At 44.7% G+C, this 20,963-nt stretch overlaps 1 protein-coding gene across 4 annotated transcripts in view; it reads right to left on the reverse strand.

Annotated features, from left to right (window-relative positions):
* The window catches only part of RALYL (RALY RNA binding protein like), an 804,654-nt gene that overhangs the window by 698,045 nt on the left and 85,646 nt on the right, over nucleotides 1-20,963 (reverse strand). The gene's annotated exons all lie outside the window — the stretch shown is intronic.

Here is a 20,963-nt window from a genome sequence, read left to right on the forward strand (position 1 = left end):
TCCGAACTGTGTCTCAGATCCCATCATATCCCTGAAGTCAGGTGGGCTCCTTTCCCTGAGAACTGGGCCCGCTCATCTCTAATATACTGTACATACTGAATCACCCTATCACAAAGGCGTGTGCTAGTGTGGCCACGATATTGAACATTGTAGACAGCGATTCTGTATTACAATTAAAATAGAGCCACATGAATATCTGCAACATCTTGAACCCCACCAAAAAGACTTTGGACAAAATAAGAGTTGTCTACAAAATTACAAGGTTAAATAATTTGGACCAATATACTGTAGAATCAAATGTACATAAAAACAAACTTTCATTGATTATAAATATAATAGTAATGAAGTAAAATGTTTTAATTATATTTGATTTGGGAAAATATAATCAATGTCTGCTCTGGAGCAAGTCACAGGGGTACTAACTCCAGATGTCTCACTAATTAAATCTCATCTGTCATTAGACTTGACATTATTATATGCCATTTCAATCAGTCAAGTCTTGCTCAAAAGAGTCCTTGTAAACTGTGAGCCTGATTTTTTAAAGCCATGTCCATCCATTCTGCTGAGTAAGCAGACACAGCACCACAAGTATGATATTGTTTTGCAGTGTGCCTACCTATTGTGCCTACCCATTAAGCCAATAAGTTGCCGAATGCAGCCTGGCCCCCGCTACCCCCCGCTGTCGCCCCATCGATGCCGGCATCGGCAAGTGTGTAGGCACTAGCCGATTCCGTCACCACCGACTGGTCCCGTCGCTCACGAGATCGTGCTGGGTACACATCGTCTAATGTGTACCAAACTTTAGGTTTTTAGTACAGATGTGCGCTGACCCCCGTGTTTTGGTTTTGGTTCTGGATTCATTTTGGTTTTTTGGTTTTGCAAAACCACAAAACCACCTTCAACTGTTTTGATTTTGGATCTGTTTTTTAAAAAAAATCTGATAAAACCATGCAATTTTTGCAATCCAAAACCCAACATTTCGGATTTAAAATCCGAATTCCAAACAGCAGGAAGTTCGGAATTGCGACTGGGATTTATTCGGATCGGATCTGTCCAGATTCACAAAATTCGGGTTGATTCTGATTTCTGGAGAACCGAACCGCATAACTCTAGTTCTTAGTATATGCCCATCTGTATAGTGGTATATACTATATATGGCTTTGGGGCCTATTTTTTAAACTTATTGGAGCTTTCAATTAGGTTGAAACAGCAGTTTATGAATGATCTAAGTGTCCCTGCAATTTATTACATTGCCCATTATTAAAAATTGGGACTTGAGCTATTTACTAAGCTCTCAAAAGCTTAGCTTTTTGGATCTTGGCCCTGTTTGTGTCAGCCATTGCAGCCTTTAGTCTAAATTTTTTCACCACACAGCAGCATTTTAACAGGACTCATATGCACCCATCCTCTGAGTGCCCAATGTCATGATGTCACGCGTAAGGCATCATTAGGTCCCACAGCGAGGACAGGGGCAGAAAATTTGGAAAATGTAGCGCTTACTGGAGTGTCCAGAGGATGCTCCAATCGGCTGTACAGGCTGCAGGGTGCCTGTCTGGAACATCTAAAGGACACTCTGCAGCGATCCTGGCTGCAGGGTGCCGTTCAAGGTAACCTGCTAGCCAGAAGCAAAGGCTGTGGGGCAGTGACTGTACTGCGGTACAGTCACACAACCCTAGTTACGGGCCTGCCAAAGAGAGATCTCCAGTCCACTCTATGGCAGCCTGCAGTGTGTGAGCATTACAAATATCTGCTTCAATGCTGCAATAAGCAAGCGATGAACAGTGGCAGATCCAGGGGAAGGGGGTAACCCCGGAACACAACTGCAAAAAAATAAAATAATAATCTTCCTCCATAAAGGGGCGTGGCCATGGACCCACGATTAGGCCATGACCCTTTGACCCAGCCGGCTCTCTTCTGGGACACGTGCTACATGTCAAGTGCTCAGGAAGAGAAAGAGTCGAAGAGCCTGAGGAGCAGTAGCAGTAGGACGCCGAACTGGAAGAAAAAGGAGAAGTCCAGCTGCAGAAATTAAGGTAAGCGGGTTGGTTGCTGAGATTACCCGAGGCTGGAGGCTGGAATGACAGGAGCCAGGAGGGGAGACAAGATGACAGGGGCTTGGAGGGGGGACAGATGGCTGGAATGTTGGGGGGTGGAGGGGACACGAGGCAGGAATGACAGGTGGCTGGAGGGGACATGGGGCTGAAGGCTGGAATGATGAGGGACTGGAGGGGACATGGGGCTGAAGGCTGGAATGACAAGGAGTTGGAGGCTGAAATGATAGGGGCTAGAGGGTACACAGAGGACTGGAGACTGGAATGACAGGGGACTGGAGGGGACACAGAGCGGTGGATGCTGGAATGACAGGGGGATGGAGGGGACACAGGGGGCTGAAGGCTGGAATGAGAGGGGGCTGGAGGGGACACTGGGCTGAAGGTTGGAATCACAGGAGTCTGGAGGCTGGAATGACAGGGGCTTGGAGGGGAGACAGGATTACAGGGACCAAGAGGGGAGACAGGATGGCAGGGGCTGAAGGGGAGATAGGTGGCCGGAATGTTGGGGGGCTGGAGGGGACACGAGGTTGGAATGACAGGTGGCTGGAGGGGAGACATAGGACTGAAGGCTGGAATGATGAGGGGTTGGAGGCTGGAATGATGGGGACTCGTAGGGTATACAGAGGACTGGAGACTGGAATGACAGGGGACTAGAGGGGACACAGAGCGGTGGATGCTAGAATGACTGGATGCTGGAGGGGACACGGGGCTGAAGGCTGGAATGAGATGGGGCTAGAGGGGACACTGGGCTGAAGGTTGGAATCACAGGGGTGTTAATGTGGGGCTGGAGGGGAAAGAGGAGACTGGAGGTTATATAGAGGGCTGGAGGCTGGAATTACATGGCTGGAGGGGAAACAGAGGGCTGGAGGCTGGAATGACGGGGCTGGTAGGAACACAGGAGGCTGGAGGGGACACAGGGGGCACATTTCTGGTTGAACTTCTGTTGTATGATGATGACATTGATTATATTCCTACACAAGCAGGCATCTTCCGGACCAGGTGATCTTCAATGTGAATAGTGACTATTGATTGAGTACACTGGGCCTGATTCAGAGCCGGATGCTCTGACAGTGCGCTCGCTCTGTATCAGGGCCGGCCTTCTGTTTTTTTAGAGCGGCCTCCTGGCCGCTCGCATAGCTTTGAGTGGCCACCCACAGCTACAGCGAGCGGCCAGGAAGATGGTCGCAATGGTCAAGACCATCGCAACCATCGAGTTGGCGACGAGACCCTTGTGGTAGGGTCTCGTTGCTGCAAGCCCCAGAGTGCTTTCGGGTCTCACAGAGTTGAAAGCACTCCCACTGACATCACTTGTGATGTCAGTGGGGTTGGCCCCAGACGGTAGGCGATCCCATGGGAACGCCTCCATCTGGGCAGCCATGCCCCCGGTCCACCCACCAAAGTGGGTGTGCTGTCACTTAACATCGACAGCACGCCCCCTTTGCTACGAGACCCGGAGCAACGGTTTGCCCGTCGCTATCCGGGTCTCGCGCATGCGCACGACGGAGCCGGCTCCATCGTGCGCATGCGCACTGGGCCACCATCGACCCGCTTGCGAACGCATAGCGCTCGCAAGCGGGTCTGAATCAGGCCCACTGTCTGCCCACGGAGGATCAATTTCTTCAGACGTTTGCCGAAAAACCACCATAGAGGTAAGGTGAGCTTTTATTTAGTACACACAAAAACAGTATTGCTTTTTTGTCCTTTTAAGTGGGGCACCAAAGGAATTTTCATCCTGGGCTCTACTTGGTCTAGAACCGGCCCTGATATGACACACAAGGTCCCCCTCCTACAGGTGACTAAAAGCTGATTAATGAGGAGCACCTCACACCCAGGGGTCCCATTGGGATCCATGATGATGGACGGATCGCAGACGCGGTGGCAAGCACATCCTTGCCAACACTGCACATACACACACACCGCCCCCCCTAAAGCAAGAGTCTAGATCCGCCCCTGGCGGTGAAGTAGGTTTAAATGGGCGAAAGTCAAATTGAGGACAGCCTCTTATAGGATGACTTCAATGATAAACACCCATGTTAATTAATGTGTTCTTGTTGCAAATAGCAACAATCGCAGCTGTCAACTGCTATGGCAAATATGCTGACAATAATAAATAGTCCCATTAGTGTGTTGGGAAAGACCTAAGGGCTGCAACTTTTTTCTCCTTGTGATGGGAAAATCTGAGAAGATGGATGTGCTGATTGCTGTATGCAGGCTAGGCACCTGATAGGCCTACAGTATTCCACATAAATGCAAGTTTCAACGGAAGCTTATAGGGGGAATTAGCAGATTGCTTTAAAAACATTCCTGGGAAACAGGGTGGAGACACAGATGTGTCTTCACTTTCTTGGCGTCCGTATGCCAGTAGGTGTGAAACGCCTGATGCGACAGAGGCGCTCTTAGAGGAGTAGCCTGCCATATTTTCTGTTACATTTGGCATCTTATTCACATTGCAGACTCAGGGCCTCATTTATTAATGAGTTTTATCACCAAAATGAGTGATAAATTTCACTATGTATGATAAATTGTGCTCCAGCCAATCAGCTCCCAACTGTCAACTGTTAAAAAAATGACAGCTGGGAGCTGATTGGCTGGAGCACCATTTATCATACACAGTGAAATTTATCACTCGTTTTGGTGATAAAACTGGTTAATAAATGGGGGCCTCAGCGTGAAGCCGTTCACAGTCTACCAGAGACACTAGGCTGAGACTAACTGCACACGTACAAAGTTGCAAATGAAGCACAATGGAGCTTGGTGTGAGAAAAAGCCACAAAGAGATATACAACTGTTATTCAAATGTTGCACACCAAACTGATCAGTGTACGCTAGTTTTGTCGCTTCTATGTGTTTTATTTATGTGAATAGGGCGCACATTTTCAACAAAAAAGACGCTTGGCACAGCTGAGTCGCGCAACGCCTGGCATGCTAAGAGGGGATATTTGTCGCGACTAAAGCAACAGTAAGAAAAAACGTATCTGTAGCACATTGGGGCTCATTCCTGGTTTAATGGGTGGCAGTGCAGTCTTTTCCCCAAGGAATAGGGTGGAGGTTGGGATGCCTTTCCATCAACAAGGAATACTGGGAAATTACATTTGTATTTTATTATACCCTGGCCTCATGACGCATCAGGTCACCGTTAGGCCCCACACTATAATAGAGGGCATTATATTGAACTTCCCTCCCACTCTCCAAAGTGGTGGGGGTAAGTAACTATGGGGGAGATATGAACCGGCTATATGGGAATAAAGGGGTAACAGCGCAAGCTATGTGAACGGATACCGCTTCTCCCCCAAGTATTAATGTGGGGTTGGGTGTATTAATGTGGGGTGGTGGGTAGCATCTCCCTCCTGTATCTGCCCACCCCAGACTCCCGTTGGCTAGTTAGACAGCGGTCTAGGGGACAGATACAGGAAGGAGGTGGTAATTGCTGTGTCCTGGGTGCAGAGACAGTGTTACATGGCACTGATCCCAGGGGAGCTTTCCTTCCCTGCAGACACCTGGCAATATTACAAACAAGTTTAAATGTTACAGTTAATAATTGGATATTGTAGTATGGAACCCTACCTGATATTATAAGTTATATATATATACAAGAATAATATTGGGAAGCAGTTGAGAAGTTGAGATTACTAAATTTTCTATTTATATATTTGTTGAGTCTATGGGGCATATGCACTTGGGCGCGAGGTTTAGCGAGATAAAAACCTCGCGCCCAATTTAGAAATACCGTGGGTATGTGCGCTCCCGAAACCCATGGTATTCAGGGCCTGATTCAGCTCGTAAGCGGCCGCTCGTTCGGTCCGAGCGATGTTCGCACATCTGCGCATGCATATGGGTCGTAATGCGCATGCGCCAACCAGTCAGTGCGGTCAGAAATTGAGCGCTCACAAAATAGCGAGTGCCTGCTATTTTGAGTGACAGGATGAGGCGTTTGTGGGTGGTAACAGGGGAAGGTGCTTGAAAACGGGGAGTGGTGATCCGAACGCAGGCGTGCCAAACGGTCAAAACGGGCGTTTTAAGGGTGTGCATAATTAACAAAGCAGCGTCATCGACCACGTCACTTGGTTGTTTCTTAGCCTGAACTGTTCGCATGATTGTGGTAGGAAAATCCTACCACAAGCACTGCGAGCAGTTCAGATGCCTTTCGATGTACTCGATTAATCAAATAAATAGTGGAGATGACGTAGGATGCGAGCGGCCTGGGGGCGTCTTTACAAAATAGCGAGCGCATGTTTCATTCGCTCGCTCAGACATAGAGGCGTCAACAGACCGCAAAGAGCGAGCGCTCAATTGAAATAGCCGGCCCCTTTTTCTGAACGAGCGAGCGCAAATAGCGTCCGGCTCTGAATCAGACCCTCATTTCCAAAAATACTGGTCGTGGGGTTTTCAGTTCTGAAAACCCCGTGGCACATATTTTTTACTGAAAAAAAACCAAGACGTACCTTTCCGGGGGTCTCCAGTAGTCTCCGCGGCTCCTGGCGGACTCCCCTCTCTCTTCTTACTGGAGAGGGGGCTGCTGGGAGTCCCAGGGGCTGGTGGGAGCAAGGGCTGCTGGGAGATGTAGTTCTCCTAGCGCCCATTCCGGGGGGGGTACACTAGCACTGCGGGGGCACACTGACACTGGGACACACACGCACAGTCATGCACACACTTACATACACCACACACACTGACATACTCACCGCTGCTGCAGAAGAGCCGGCTCCCAATGCAGTATGAAGAAGACAGCGCTGCTGGAGGTAAGTAATTAAGGACTAATTAAGCTAATTGGATACTTCCAATTGCTTAATTAGTCCTCAGGGGGGCGCTGCGGGGGTGTCAGAGCAAGTGTCAGTGATTTAACCTAAAATCATCGATTTTAGGAAAAATCACGCTTGCTCAGGAGGTGCATCAAAAAATACCTGCTAACGCGTATTTAATAAAAAACCACGCACCTAATAGAATTGAAAAACCCGCACCTGAAGGAAAAACCTTGCAGGTTTGTGTTTTTTGCTATTCTCACAGCCTTTTGAATATGCCCCTATGGGTGCAACTTTAGTAATAGTAAAGTGAGGCAAAGGAATAGAGGAAGGAAAAGAAAAAAGAAAATAATTTTTAATATATTTTTTTCTCTTCTTCCTCTTATGTAGTTTGGAACATGTACTGTATAATAGGTATAATATACAATGTTTATAATGGCTGATGTGAAAACTGTTATAATACTAATATAGAAATACTTAAATATTATAGGCCCTCATTCAGAGCCGCTCGTTAGCGGCAGTACGCTCGTTCCGAGCGATGTTTGCACATCTGCGCATGCGTACGGTTTTTAGTACGCATGCGCGAACCAGTCAGTGCGGCCGAAAATCGTTGGTACGCAATATAGCGAGGGCCTGCTATTTTGAGTGACAGAATGAGGCGTATGTGGGTGGTAACAGGGGAAGGTGCTTGAAAACGGGGAGTGGAGATCCGAACGCAGGCGTGCTTAAAGGTCAAAACGGGCGTTTTATGGGTGTGCATATTTAAAACAGCAGCGTCATTGACCACGTCACTGGGTTATTTTATAGCCAGAACTGCTCGCAAATTTGTGGTAGCAAACACCAACCACAAGAATAGCGAGCAGTTCATACGCTGGTCGATGTACTCGATTAATCTAATAAATAGCGGACATGACGTATGGTGCGAGCGGCCAGGGGGCGTTTTTAACAAATAAACGAGCGTATGTTTTGCACGCTCGTTCAGACTTAGAGGTGTGAACAGACTGCAATGTGCGTACGGATCATTTGAATAGCCACCCCTTGTTTTTGAACGAACGACCGCAAATAGCGTACGGCTCTGAATGAGGGCCATAGTTCACAATAATTTCATGTTACATTAAAATAAGTGATATACAGCATGAATATACAGTTATGTTTATTTTTGTAATTTTTTTAGTTTTTTGTTATTGCACTTGTGTGTATGTGTATAAAAATTAACAAAACAATAATTAATTTAAAAAAATCTAAAAATCAACAGTTAGGGTTATAGTTAATCCAGCCCCCCTCCCCCACCTACTATTTTCGGTCTGAGCTGCGGCCCCGACTGAGCGACAGCCACTGTGTGTGACCACTATAAACCTACAGCTGCACTGTGCCCGGTGCGTAAGCCATATGATAACTTAAATTAACCACTATATGACACGGAGATGTAGGTTGACATTGAAAAGGTCAGCTACTGTACTTATTGATTAAACCTCAAGATAGAAAAAACTGTACAGTGGCATAGAAAGGATGGCCAGGAATCAGAGCAAACCCTCAATGCATTAACCATTAGCAGAACACATTAATGTGGGCAGACACAGGCCCTGATTCAGAGCCGGATGCTCTGACAGAGCGCTTGCTCTGAATCAGGGACGTCCCTCTCAATTTTAGAGCGGTCTCCTGGATGCTCGCATAGCTGTGGGTGACCACCCACAGCTATAGCGAGCGGCCAAAAAGATGGTCGCGATGGTCAAGATCATCGCGACCATCGGGCTTGTGATGAGACCCTTGTGGTAGGGTCTCGTTGCCGCAAGCCCTGGAGTGCTTTTGGCTCTATCAGAGCCGAGAGCACTCCCACTGACATCACTTGTGATGTCAGTGGGGCCGGCCCCAGACGGTAGGTGTTCCCATGGGAACGCCTCCGTCTGGACAGCCACGCCCCCGGCACACCCACCAAAGGGGGCGTGCTGTCACTCACCATCGACAGCACGCCCCCTTTGGTGCGAGACCCATAACTACGGCTTGGCCATCATTATTCGGGTCTCGTGCATGCGCTCCTCGGAGCCGCCTCCGTCGTTCGCATGCGCACTTGGCCAACATCGACCTGCATGCAAGCGCTCAGCGCTCGTGAACGGCTCTGAATTAAGCCCACTTTCCCAACGGTGCCTTCAATGCAACTCAAGGTATCCAACTCAACCTGCAAACAGAGCTAACCAACCTGGTAGGATTGGGGTTTTGCCCCCCGTGAGGGTACTTCAGAATTCACATAAAGATAAGTGAATCCTTGTGGTTTAACCCACACCACGTTTACTCAGCCTTCTGTTCTCCTTCTTACCATTTATTAAAAAAAGGTTAACTTAGTAATATGAGTGATGTGACTGGTACCTAGTTCCCTTAGAGATCCGATATAACTTAGAAATATACCAATACAATGTTGATTTCAATAAAAAGATGCCTTATAACTCATTTATATTCAAGTGCAAGGATTTAGTATAAATCTGATTAGTGCAACTATTGATATAGGATTTGGTATGAGCTAAGACAGTGGTTCTCAAACTCTGGGCCTGATTCAGGGCCGCTCGTAAGCGGCCACTCGTTCGCTCCGAGCGATGTTCGCACATCTGCGCATGCGTATGGGTCGTAATGCGCATGTGCCAACCAGTCATTGCGGTTGGAAATCGTGTGTTCGCAAAATAGCGAGTGCCTGCTAATTTGAGTGACAGGATGCGGCGTTTGTGGGTGGTAACAGGGGAAGGTGCTTGAAAACGGGGAGTGGAGATCCGAACGCAGGCGTGCCAAACGGTCAAAACGGGCGTTTTAAGGGTGTGCATAATTAACAAAGCAGCGTCATCGGCCACATCACTTGGTTGTCTCTTAGCCTGAACTGTTCGCAAGATTGCGGTAGGAAAATACTACCACAAGCACTGTGAGCAGTTCATACGGCTTTCGATGTACTCGATTAATCAAATAAATAGCGGAGGGGCTTCTTTACAAAATAGCGAGCGCATGTTTCGTTCGCTCGCTCAGACATAGAGGCGTCAACAGACCGCAAAGAGCGAGCGCTCAATTTAAATAGCCGGCCCCTTGTTCTGAACGAGCGAGCGCAAATAGCGTCCGGCTCTGAATCAGGCCCTCTGTCCTCAGGACCCCACACAGTGCACGTTTTCCAGGTCACCCCGCAGGTGCACAGGTGTATTCATTACTCACTGACACATTTTAAAAGATCCACAGGTGGTGATAATTATTTCACTTGTGATTCAGAGAGGAGACCTGGAAAACATGCACTGTTTGGGGTCCCGAGGGCCGAGTTTGAGAAACTGTGAGCTAAGATAATATAGTAGGATTTCAACCAAATATATTATTTTATCTTCCTGTATGCTTTTGTTAGCACAAGCGACCATAATTAATAAGCAGCATGACTATAGTGCTGGTCGCTTAGCATAGAAAGAAGTCTGGATTTTAATGCTTTTAAGGTAAAATTAAAATGTGCAGTAAAGTGAGACAGGCAAGTAACACAGAGTCATGAGCAGTGACTGTAGCACTGGTTATATATGAGCTGCCTTCAGGTGATTACCTTGCAGCCATCGAATGCTGCTTCTCCCGGCAATACCCAGCTGCTCGGAGCATACATCTGTATCTGAACAGGTACCTGAGGAAATTACACACAGGCACTGGAGCTCTTCTAAGTCTGTCAAGCGAGGAAATATAAGACTCCTGATAAACAATGTTTTGCAAAGGTCTCAGAGTTGGATTTGCACATGTTTACTTTATTCTCAGGAGCTCTTCTAATTCACTAAAGTCTTATATGCCCAATGTTTGCATACTGTTCAAGACTTCAGACAATTTCACAATTAATTTAACCTGAAGGAGAGTGGATGCTGACGTCAATTGGTATCCTTTCTTCTTGGAAAAACTTTTATATAAAGTCATCACATACAGCTTAGGTAATAGACAAATAAACCGGGAAACCTGGATAAATAAGGAATATCAAGACTATTGAAAGCAACACAAGAAATATCTAGAATATTGAAAGCAAATAACATCTCAGGATGGACAGGGTCCTGTATAACAATGCTGGACTACCCTGATTGCCTACAAAGTAACATGGCTAGTGGCTGCAAGAGGAGGGGATGTAGTCAGTTTACCTACAATCAGGATGCCGATGGGCGAAACCCCGACCTGCGGCCACAACACCGGCGCTGGAATCCCGACATCAGGGGAGATGCTGATGCCGGAATCCTGACAGCTGGCATCCCGATCATAAGTACAGCAGCCCGGGTTAGCTGTTAGCCATGGGGGGAGGGTTAGGTTTAGGCACCACAGGGGGTTAGGGTCATGGCTGCGGGGGTGGGAGGTTAGGATTAGGCACCACCAGGGGGGGTCTAGGGATAGGCACCACCAGGGGGTGGTTAGGGTTAGGTACTAAGGGGGGGGTTAGGTATAGACAGTAACTGGGAACATTAGGGTTAGGGTGTGCGGTGGGAGGGTTAAGGTTAGGATGCAGGAAGGGAGGGTTAGGGTTAGAGTGTGAAGGGGGAGGGTTAGGATATTTATCTAGCCCTTGTCGGGATTCTGAGCATTGGGATTCCGCTGTTCGTCTTTTGCCAGCCAGCCGCATCCCTATCTCCCATACGCAACCCCAAGAGGAGAACTCAGTGGCTTGGAAAGAAGGATGGTGATTGGAGCATGTGTGCAGCTAAACTTTCTCATGTTTCACAAGCAAGATTGCCTATGGTGATGTCAGCCTGGAGCACCAATGGAAAAACATAGGGGTATATTAATAATGATATCTTAAATAGTGCTCCAACCAATCAGCTCCTAACTGTAATTTTTCAACAATTGACAGGTAAGAGCTGATTGGACCATTTAAGATTAGTAATGAGTGATAACAAGAATATCACACTAGTTATTAGCAAAGGTTGACAATGAGTGGAAGCATGTATGCAAGGATAGTGATATCCGTGGATGGCTTTAAAGTGCTAGGCAACAACGGGTAAGCACCTGCAATTCCAACTTGTCCCATTAAATATAAAAAATGATCCACAAATGCTCCACAGAGTAGAATGCCATAGGTCGCAGTGCATATTATATACAGGATACATTTGCATGCTATTAATTTGCAGGCTATGAGTAATACTAAAAGGCAGAAAAAATAGAGGGACCACAAGAAAATACAGTCAATAATATCAGATAAATGATGTATTTACTTATGAAGCTCCATATCCAACTCCATATGAAGCTTCCATATTTGTAAGGGTAAAATACAAATAACTGATGATTTGCTATAAATTGATCAGCCACATATTCTAAATGGATGCATTAAAACTAGAGATGTGCACTGACCCCCGTGCTTTGGTTTTGGATCCAGATTGACCTTCGTGTTTTGGTCTTGGTTTTGCAAAACCCACCCTCACATGTTTTGGTTTTGGACGTTATTTTGACCTGTTAGCATGTAATCCAAAACCTGAGTTCGTTTTTTTTAAATCCGAGTTTCGAACCGCAGGAAGATCTGAACCGGGACTCTGTTCGTCTCGGGACCCCAAGTGATTCCGAACTCAGACTCTGTTTGACTCTGAACCCCTAAATTTGGTTGTTGTTGGTTCTTTGAGAACCGTACACGCACATCTCATTTAAAACTAATGTATTGGAAGGATTTTTCACTAGCGGAATTTTGTGAGAACAAGTATTTGTATTTTTCTCATAATGCCAACATAAATATTGCGGTAAGAAGAATTTTGTAGCTTAATAAATAATCATCTGAACAAACATGTTTTGCCGCATAATTTAATTATGCTGAATCTAAAGATGATTTTATTTTTTTTACTTGGTCTACACAACGTTTTCACTAAACTTGCTCATGCAACATGACACAAGAAAACCGCTTTGACAAATACTGTATGCTTCAGGAGCATTGATCTTTGTGCCAGCAGGAATCTATTGTTCACATGGGCAGCAATGTGAACTGAGCGTCAGACCAAAACACTACTGAATCATGCATACAAATTCTTATAATAGGCTCATCTGAATAAGTCTCTAGTTGGTAGCAACAAGCCACAACAGCTCTCCTTATTTATTGGTTGTGCCAGAGGAAAATTCAATAACAGAGTCATTTTACAAGATGTTCAGCATAGCTCTTAGATTTCATTGGTATCCTCAGATTTTCGTTGTATTAAATTATTTGGGAAAATATGAATATATAGGAACTGTTTTAAATTGTCACTCAATATACTATAATCTATATTTTTTTTCAAATGTCTGCCTCTGTTCTTTCTGTTCTTTCTATCAGCATGTTTGCGTTTGCCCCTGATAAAGTACTGTTATTTGGCATACAAACCTACTGTATAGTATACATTGACATATCTATAATGGGTGAAGGATATGCCGTGCACATGGGCAGGGCCGGCTCTAGGGGTGATCGACCAGTGCGGTCGAACAGGGGCACCAGTCATAGAGGGTGTACCCCTCCCCAACATCCTGATTTCAGCAGGACAGTACTGTCCTGCTGTTCCACCCGTGGGCCGAAGTGGCCCACGGGTGGTGAAATCGGGAGGGTGGGGACCCCCACCGCCGCAGCTGTGTGGAGGTGCTGGACCCCGGAGTCTGAATGGATGCTGCGCGCATTTAGTGACGGGAGAGGGCTGGGGGAAGCCCAGCTAGTGAGACTCACCCCAGCCTAACATCACATAGGGGGCATGGCCTATGGTAAATAGACCACGCCCCATTTATGGTAGTGCGCAGTGGAGCCACGCGTGAATACAGGGTAGTCCATCACAGCACAGGGGCACAGCCGGCCCTGCACATGGGAGCCTACACCGCACACCCTAATTTCCATAATTATACTTACCTCTCCAGAGTCCTGCATGGCCAGCACTGCAGAACAGCAAAATCGCTTAGAAAATGGCGCTATGGCCATGTTCCCGGTGTCTTGTGCTTGCGCAATAGAGAGGTCTCAGGGAACGTGGCACAGGAACAAGGTTCCCAGAGACCTGAGCATGCGCAGTAGAGTCTGGCACAAAGCCAGATTATACTGCACTATCAGAGAGGTGGGGGACCACACTGAATCTGCACTTGAGCCCTCTCCTCTCTTAAACCGCCTCTGTGTACAGCATTAAGCAGGAGGTCAAACCTTGTAAAGAGGACAGGTGGAGAAGTTTACCCTAGCAACCAGTCAGATTCTACCTATCATTTTATAGTTGATTGTCATCCTTAGATGGTTAGATAAAGCTCCCCCTGAGAATTTCTTTACATTTCAGTTTTTTGATTACTTTACATTTTTGCATGCTGTCTACAGTATCCCCGGCTTCAGGTATCAATGATTTTAAAGGATGGGGACCCCAGAATATAAAATGTAACTATATCTACCCTGCATTCACAAAATAATGCCAGATCCACCCGCCTGTTCTCCTCAAATGAAAAATGTTGCTCAGCTGCAATCTCCACCTTCTTGACACAATAAGTCAAGTGTCCATAAAAAACAGATGCATAAATAGATATACAATAAAAAGAAAAGCAATGAGATTGCTTATATAAATCAGAAACCAGTACATCTGTGGCATTACAGAGAAAAAAAAACAATTTGAAAATCTGCATTTACCACAATCATAAGAAAACTCCCTGTGTGTTAAGTAGTTTAATAAACATTTAAAGGTATGATTCAGAGCTTTATGCAGTCGCAGGGTGATAAACGCACCCAAAACGGTCGCCACACGCCTGTGTTCCTTGCCGACACTCCCTGTTACCTCCCCCAGACGCTCCATGACTGTAAATCACACTGTGAATAAATAGTCACTGCAAGTGACTAAGGGGCCTATTCATCATCGGAGGCTGTATGGCCTCCGATGATGACGTTTTGAACTCGCTGCGAGGGATACTTAAGTATCCAACTCGCAGCGGGGGAAACGTGACACCGGAGCAATTCACCATTGCTCTGGTGAGGGGACAACTGCTCCGAAAAGCATCTGTCCCCACGGATAGTATCGTAGCTACAGAAGTAGCTGCGTTACTTACCTCCTCCCAGTCGTCCCGGCTATGCAAGCGTGACCTCGGGTCACGCATGCGCACAGCCGCCGGAGAGGTAGTGAGGAGGTGGTGGATCCCTCTTCACATCCCCGGATCTCCTTCCTATAAGACGGGGTGGGGATCTGAGAACAAACATTGTCTGAAGATGGCGCTTGTTCTCGGAAGCAAATTCCGAAAAATGTACGTTTTTGGAGTTTGCTGAATATCAGGGGGTCCTATTGGACCCCTCATGATGACTAGTCCGATAACATAAATATGTGGAAACTAGCATTTCCGCATGGTTACCAGGCCATTTATCTGTTAATGAATAGGCCCCTAAGTTAATGTACCTTGAGGCATGCTCAGTGAGACTCAGACGCGTGCGCAGACAGCCGATAATCGCTCAACTACAAAAAATATCGGCATAGCGTATAACTCTGAAGAAGTCCTATATCACATCATACAGCAATGTACTGTAGGTGTGACTGCAAACAAGAGTTCCCTTGTGTACTCTTCCTTCTTAGGTGTACAAGCATCTATTTCGTGACTGCATTGTTTAACTATATATTTATATGTAAAGATACTAAATTATTTACTTCTATATACAGAAAGCTAAAAAGGTTATTATTGTGCAACTGCTCTATAACTTTAATTATGATATAAACATTATCAATACTAGCAGCCAGTGGCAAATTCACAGTGTAACAAACACCCTCTCTTTTTATGTAACATCGTTAAATGTTAAATAACCATCTGCTGTACATATTTCCACAAAATCAAAATGAACACGTAAAAGCCCATCAAATAGCTGATAAGTATGTTATTTATTTTATAAAGAAAAGAAAAGATGACAGTTTCCTGTGCATGAGGCACATGGTCATACAGACATACAGACATACATGCATATATACATACATACATACATGCATATATACATACAGTATACATACAGAAAGCTTAATTTGTTATGTGAGATACAGTAGCGATCAACTAAGACATGTCTTTTGTTACAGGTCCTCCCCAACAAGTTAATGATTTCACAGTACTAAACCAAAAGACCTCAAGAGATACAATATCTATACTATTTATACTAATGGCTTTGTGACAAGTCACAAGATTAATGCTTTCAAATGTGCAGCCACTTCTGCTAACAGGAATGACCCAGCGTCAGTGTATAATAGTGGCTGGCGTATGCATTTATTTATTAATGTGTGATAAGCCCTTTCTTACAATACACTACAGGGTTACTTTGCTGGAGAAACTATTTGCTGACTTTGTTTGACAAAATTTTCTCTTGTTAAGCATGAGCACAATCCTCTTATTATAGGGGCAGTCTACTGCGAAAATGCTTTATTCATTTATTTACTTAAATATATATTTTTTAATACATAATTGATAAACATATGTGTGTGTTGTATTTATGTGTATGCGGCTTAATTAGTCCAAAATGACTTACCTCCTGCAGCGCTGTCCTCTTCTTCCACTTCCGCGAAGATGCTGAAGTGATGTCTTCCAGGCTGGTGTCATGTGTTGTAAGTGTCATGTGTGAAACCCCCAGTCATGTGAGACCCCCGGTGTGTGTGTGAGATTCCTGTCATGTGTAAGTGTGTGTGAGATTCCCTGTCAGTCTGTGTGACTCCACCTTTCTGTGTGTGAGACCCTGTCAGTCCCGGTGTGTATGTGAGCCCTGGTGTGTGTGAAACCGTCAGTGGTGTGTGTGAGTTCTGTCTGTAGGTCCCCCCCAGGAGTGTGAAGCATGTGGCAGCTGGTGACAGCAGACCAGGAGCAGCCGGAACACATTGGTAAGTGCCAGGTGTTCTGTGTTCTGTGGCCACATCTTTTCTTCCCCGCCAATGGTTTTTGGGCAGAAAAAACTTGGCAACCAATTTGTTTAATTGAAAACCACGGGTATTGGGAGTGCGCATACCCTCGGTAATTCAAGATTGGTCCCAAGGTCCTTATGATTTTTTGCAACCAAATTCCTGCACCTAATTGATTACGCCCCTGGACGCCATACACGGGACGATTTGAAAACGTACGACACCTCGTTACATTTTCACGTTTCATCCGATGCATCGCAGCATTCTGTAAACGGTATATGATGCATCTTACAAGATGCTTTGTTTACCTATTTACAGCATGACGGATCATAAATCAAATGTTTTTTCCATCTGATCTACGATACTGGGCCCCCTTCTCTCTAGAAATGCCCCTGGACTCAGCAAATGGTTAGGGAGATGAGTGAACTAATTGTGAGGAACGTGGTGGACACCTAGGAGGAGTTCTCTATCATGTCCCACGACAGTAATGGCCACATTGTTTTTTTAAAGATGTTTATATACACTTATTATATTGGAGTATTTTCAACCAATGTCTTGGCACTATATATGTTTTACTTTAGAGTAAAGTTTACGTATCTGTACTCCTTTACCCCAGAGGCATAAAATTAACTAGACATATAAGTTCAGTTAAGTTGGGATGAAGGAAATGGTGAAACCAGGTATATTAGCTAGTATACAGTATATATACAGCATAGAATATTAACAAATCACAGAATCTAATATGTTTCCAAAACAAATGATCAAAGTACATTGAATTACATAGTGTGTAGTTTGAAATTTCTGCCTCAGACACTTGTCTCAGTAAACAGGAATCACTTCCATTCTGTATATCTATATGAAACCCAGATGCGTATACTATTGTTTGCTTTTACCATTGTATATTTCCTTCTTTACAGTGATATTGTCTGGTTTGTCATATTTCCCCACTCACTGTTTTCATCTTCAGATGCTCTCCCAGTAGCCTACCATCTCATCTCTGTTTCTACCTTGTACAGAATAAATTCTATCCATCCTTTTGAGCCCGCTATAAACTCAGATAAACTTCTAAGATCAAAGCACTCGTAAAAAAAAACCTAAAACAACTCTTGTTGTGTAAGGAGTGAAAGGAAACATTGACAACAAATGCAATATTAAATTTGAGAATGTTATTGACATGAAGCACATCTTTCTCACTGCCATACTAGCAATATAAACATTGGTGTCCAGCTATGGCAATAGGGGACCCTGACTACAATTTCTATATTTAATCTATGTGTATGACCAAGTCAATGGTTGACACATCTAAAGGAGGAAAGAGCCAAAGCAGCTTTGTTTTAGGGGCATTTAAACCCTAAATCTAACCTTGACCCTAAAAATAAAAAAGATACAGATGTCAACATTTTTTGTGTTGGCTTGCTAAATGTTGACATTCTGAAAGTGTTGACATTTTAACCATGTCGACCTAAATGCATGTGTGTATATTTTTTGTCGACCTAATGTGAACATCCAGAACCTGTCGATATTTTGGTGTCAACATTGTGAATGTCGACAAGTCAAACGGATACCTCCTGAAGAGCATATACACAGCATACTTCTGCATTTATCTGGTTTGCACTGTCACATGTGGACCTACAGTGTAGGAGTATATTACTTGATCCACGCGCTCGTGGTTGACAATTTTAAATGTACTGTATATATTTGTCATGTTATTTTGTGTTTATTGTTATTTGTTGATATTTCACCCCTAACGTGTTATCTTTATACCTTTCTACCTTAGGGTAGAAACTACCTCTCCCATTACCCATCACCATCACCCATTCCTGTAAGGTATATATTACCCTCTATATATAGGTACTACATTTTATTGGATATAATAGTAAAAGTTACATTTTAATTCTTGACACTATTCAAAACTATCTGTAATTTTGACAAGAGTTTCCCTAAAATGAAGCTGCTTTGTTTTTGTTTCTCATATAGATATGTGTTCTACTGGCTTCCGGGCTGCTACTACCACTCTGCAGTACATCTAATATTAGGATTATAGCATGATCTCATAATATAGGTGGTCTTGATTTCACTTATTTAATTTAAAAGCCTTGTACACTTTTCTTCCCCCTCTTCTCTTGCCTAGTGGAGCAGTCAGTGTTTTTACAGCTATACTGTGTAGTGTTCACCTTTTGGAGCAATTGGTAATAACTTTGCAGTTATGAGCACTGGTGTAACTACCGTAGGTGCAGGTGGTGCGGCTGCTATGGGGCCCGGGCTACCTCCGGGGCCCGTTCCTCCCCCTGCAACTACAGTGCCAGGCCAGCCATGTTCACGTCCTCCTTCAGCAGTGTGCTGCGCAGGGCAGGCACATCTGCCCTCCCAGTCGGCTCTGCCTCCATCTCTCCTCACTGACCGATACTGGCTGTGATCTGGGGGATGTCCCAGCAGGCTCAGCACTACTCCTCCCAGTATAAGTCAGTGAGGAGAGATGGAAGCAACCGGGAGAAGAGATATGCCTGCCCTGCGCAGCACACTGCGAAAGGAAGACGCTACCACAGAGCAGAGGTAGGTTGGGGAAAGGGAAGGGAGGAGTGCAGGGAGCAGGTGGGGCTGGGGCGGGTGCTGAGGGAAAGGTGGGATCTAGGGGGGCCATGACATTTTTCCTATGGGGTCACCCTAAATCTAGTTACACCCCTGGTTATGAGTATACAGTTATAAAGAATCCGGGAACTGCTAAGCAGTCACTGCTAATACCTGAGACTAGAGACAACTGCAACCCTTTTCCATCATACTTAAATTTGGTACTCTTATATAAAGTGACAGAACCAGAGGGGAGACATACTGTACAAGGGCTGACAGAAATTCCATGACACATCAGTTTCAGGAGTATAACACTTCATCGCCAGGACTCATAGATTTGAGGGAGCCAGTGAAGCCGGCCATTGAGGTCATAAGCTCCTGATGTACACACACTGCTTATCTGACAATGTGCTGGGGAAAGCTCATGCACAGTGAAGCACATGTGATGACTCTCACATCTGCTCAGAGGTGCAGCGTACGGGTATTGAGAGCAATTGGATCAGGATCGTAAGGCCAACATCACTTCAGGGCCTCATAGGTCTTGTACCACCTGCAACAGCGGTACTGTAGTTCTTCACTGTTCATGGACCACAGTCTATGCCTAGGTATAGATTGATGCCCATGTTAATAGATTACTGTATAGCAAGTTTATGCAGTTCTGTCTAACACACCAACACCAAGTAAACTGTAGAAGACACACAGAACCAGCCCAGTTGGATGAGAAAAGAAGTCAGTAGTCAACCACTCAAATGTAGTGGAGACTGGGAAAAACAACTGAACAAAGGTAAATATAGATTGCTAACATTGCAAAGGAATAAGTCCAGCAGTTAAGTTTGCTTAGTTTGTATCTAGTTACTTTAACAGATGATGTTGGGAAAATCAGTGCAGAACAAAAACAAAATTTGAAAATAAAATGTTTGCATGTCTTGATGTCACTGAAGAAACTAGTATTTAACCAACAGTAAGTAGTCATTGTGCCCAGCACTCAAATAGATGCTGTAACTTCATTTCCCCAGGCTGAGAGCAAAGTGTTACTTAACAGCCTGGGCAGGGCTGCATCACGGTATACTGTCTCACAGCACTGGGGTCAGGAGTTCAATTCCCGGTCATGACCTTATCTGTGCGGAGTTGGTAAGTTTATGCCCGATATTTAAAAGGGCAGTGCGTTTACTAGCGAGACATGGCTAGTAAAAGCACTGCCCTTTTAAATATCGGAAATAAACACGAATAGAAGTGTTGTGTTTGATACTAATTATATGAGCATGAGAGCTGCAAATATTTAATTTAATGGGACTTCGAAGGAAATAAGCAACACACATCTACCCATTCCAGGACTACTTTACAGCTATGGTGATGGTGGTAGCGAGAACAAAATAACCGTTTGATGCTTCGACAAACATCTGAACTCAATCAGAGAAAAACCTGGGATAAATGTACAACCCGACTACCTCTTGTATAGTATTTCTCTGAAACCATACAACAGGTTTCACTGAAATTGCTTTAATTATTTTTGTGCAAATTATTAAAGGTTCTATTTAATAAAGGGTGAAAATTGCTTTAACAAAAAGATATATGGCATTGCTCTAAATCACAGAGTCACTGCCAATGAAAGCTTTACATGGAGAAGCCTAATTAACAAAGGATGACAATAGTAAAAGAAAATCAGCAATGCAAATCCTTTATTATATAACACATTTCATTATACATCAATTTTTTGGATTACTTTAATTTTATTCAAACATAATATATACTGTATATGATTGCTCATGCCAGGGCTTTCATTTCTACTGTGTATGTGCGAACTGACT

This window comes from Taudactylus pleione, unplaced genomic scaffold (assembly GCF_031769625.1).
Source record: "Taudactylus pleione unplaced genomic scaffold, aTauple2 ptg000114l, whole genome shotgun sequence".
Classification (NCBI taxonomy): Eukaryota; Metazoa; Chordata; class Amphibia; order Anura; family Myobatrachidae; genus Taudactylus; species Taudactylus pleione.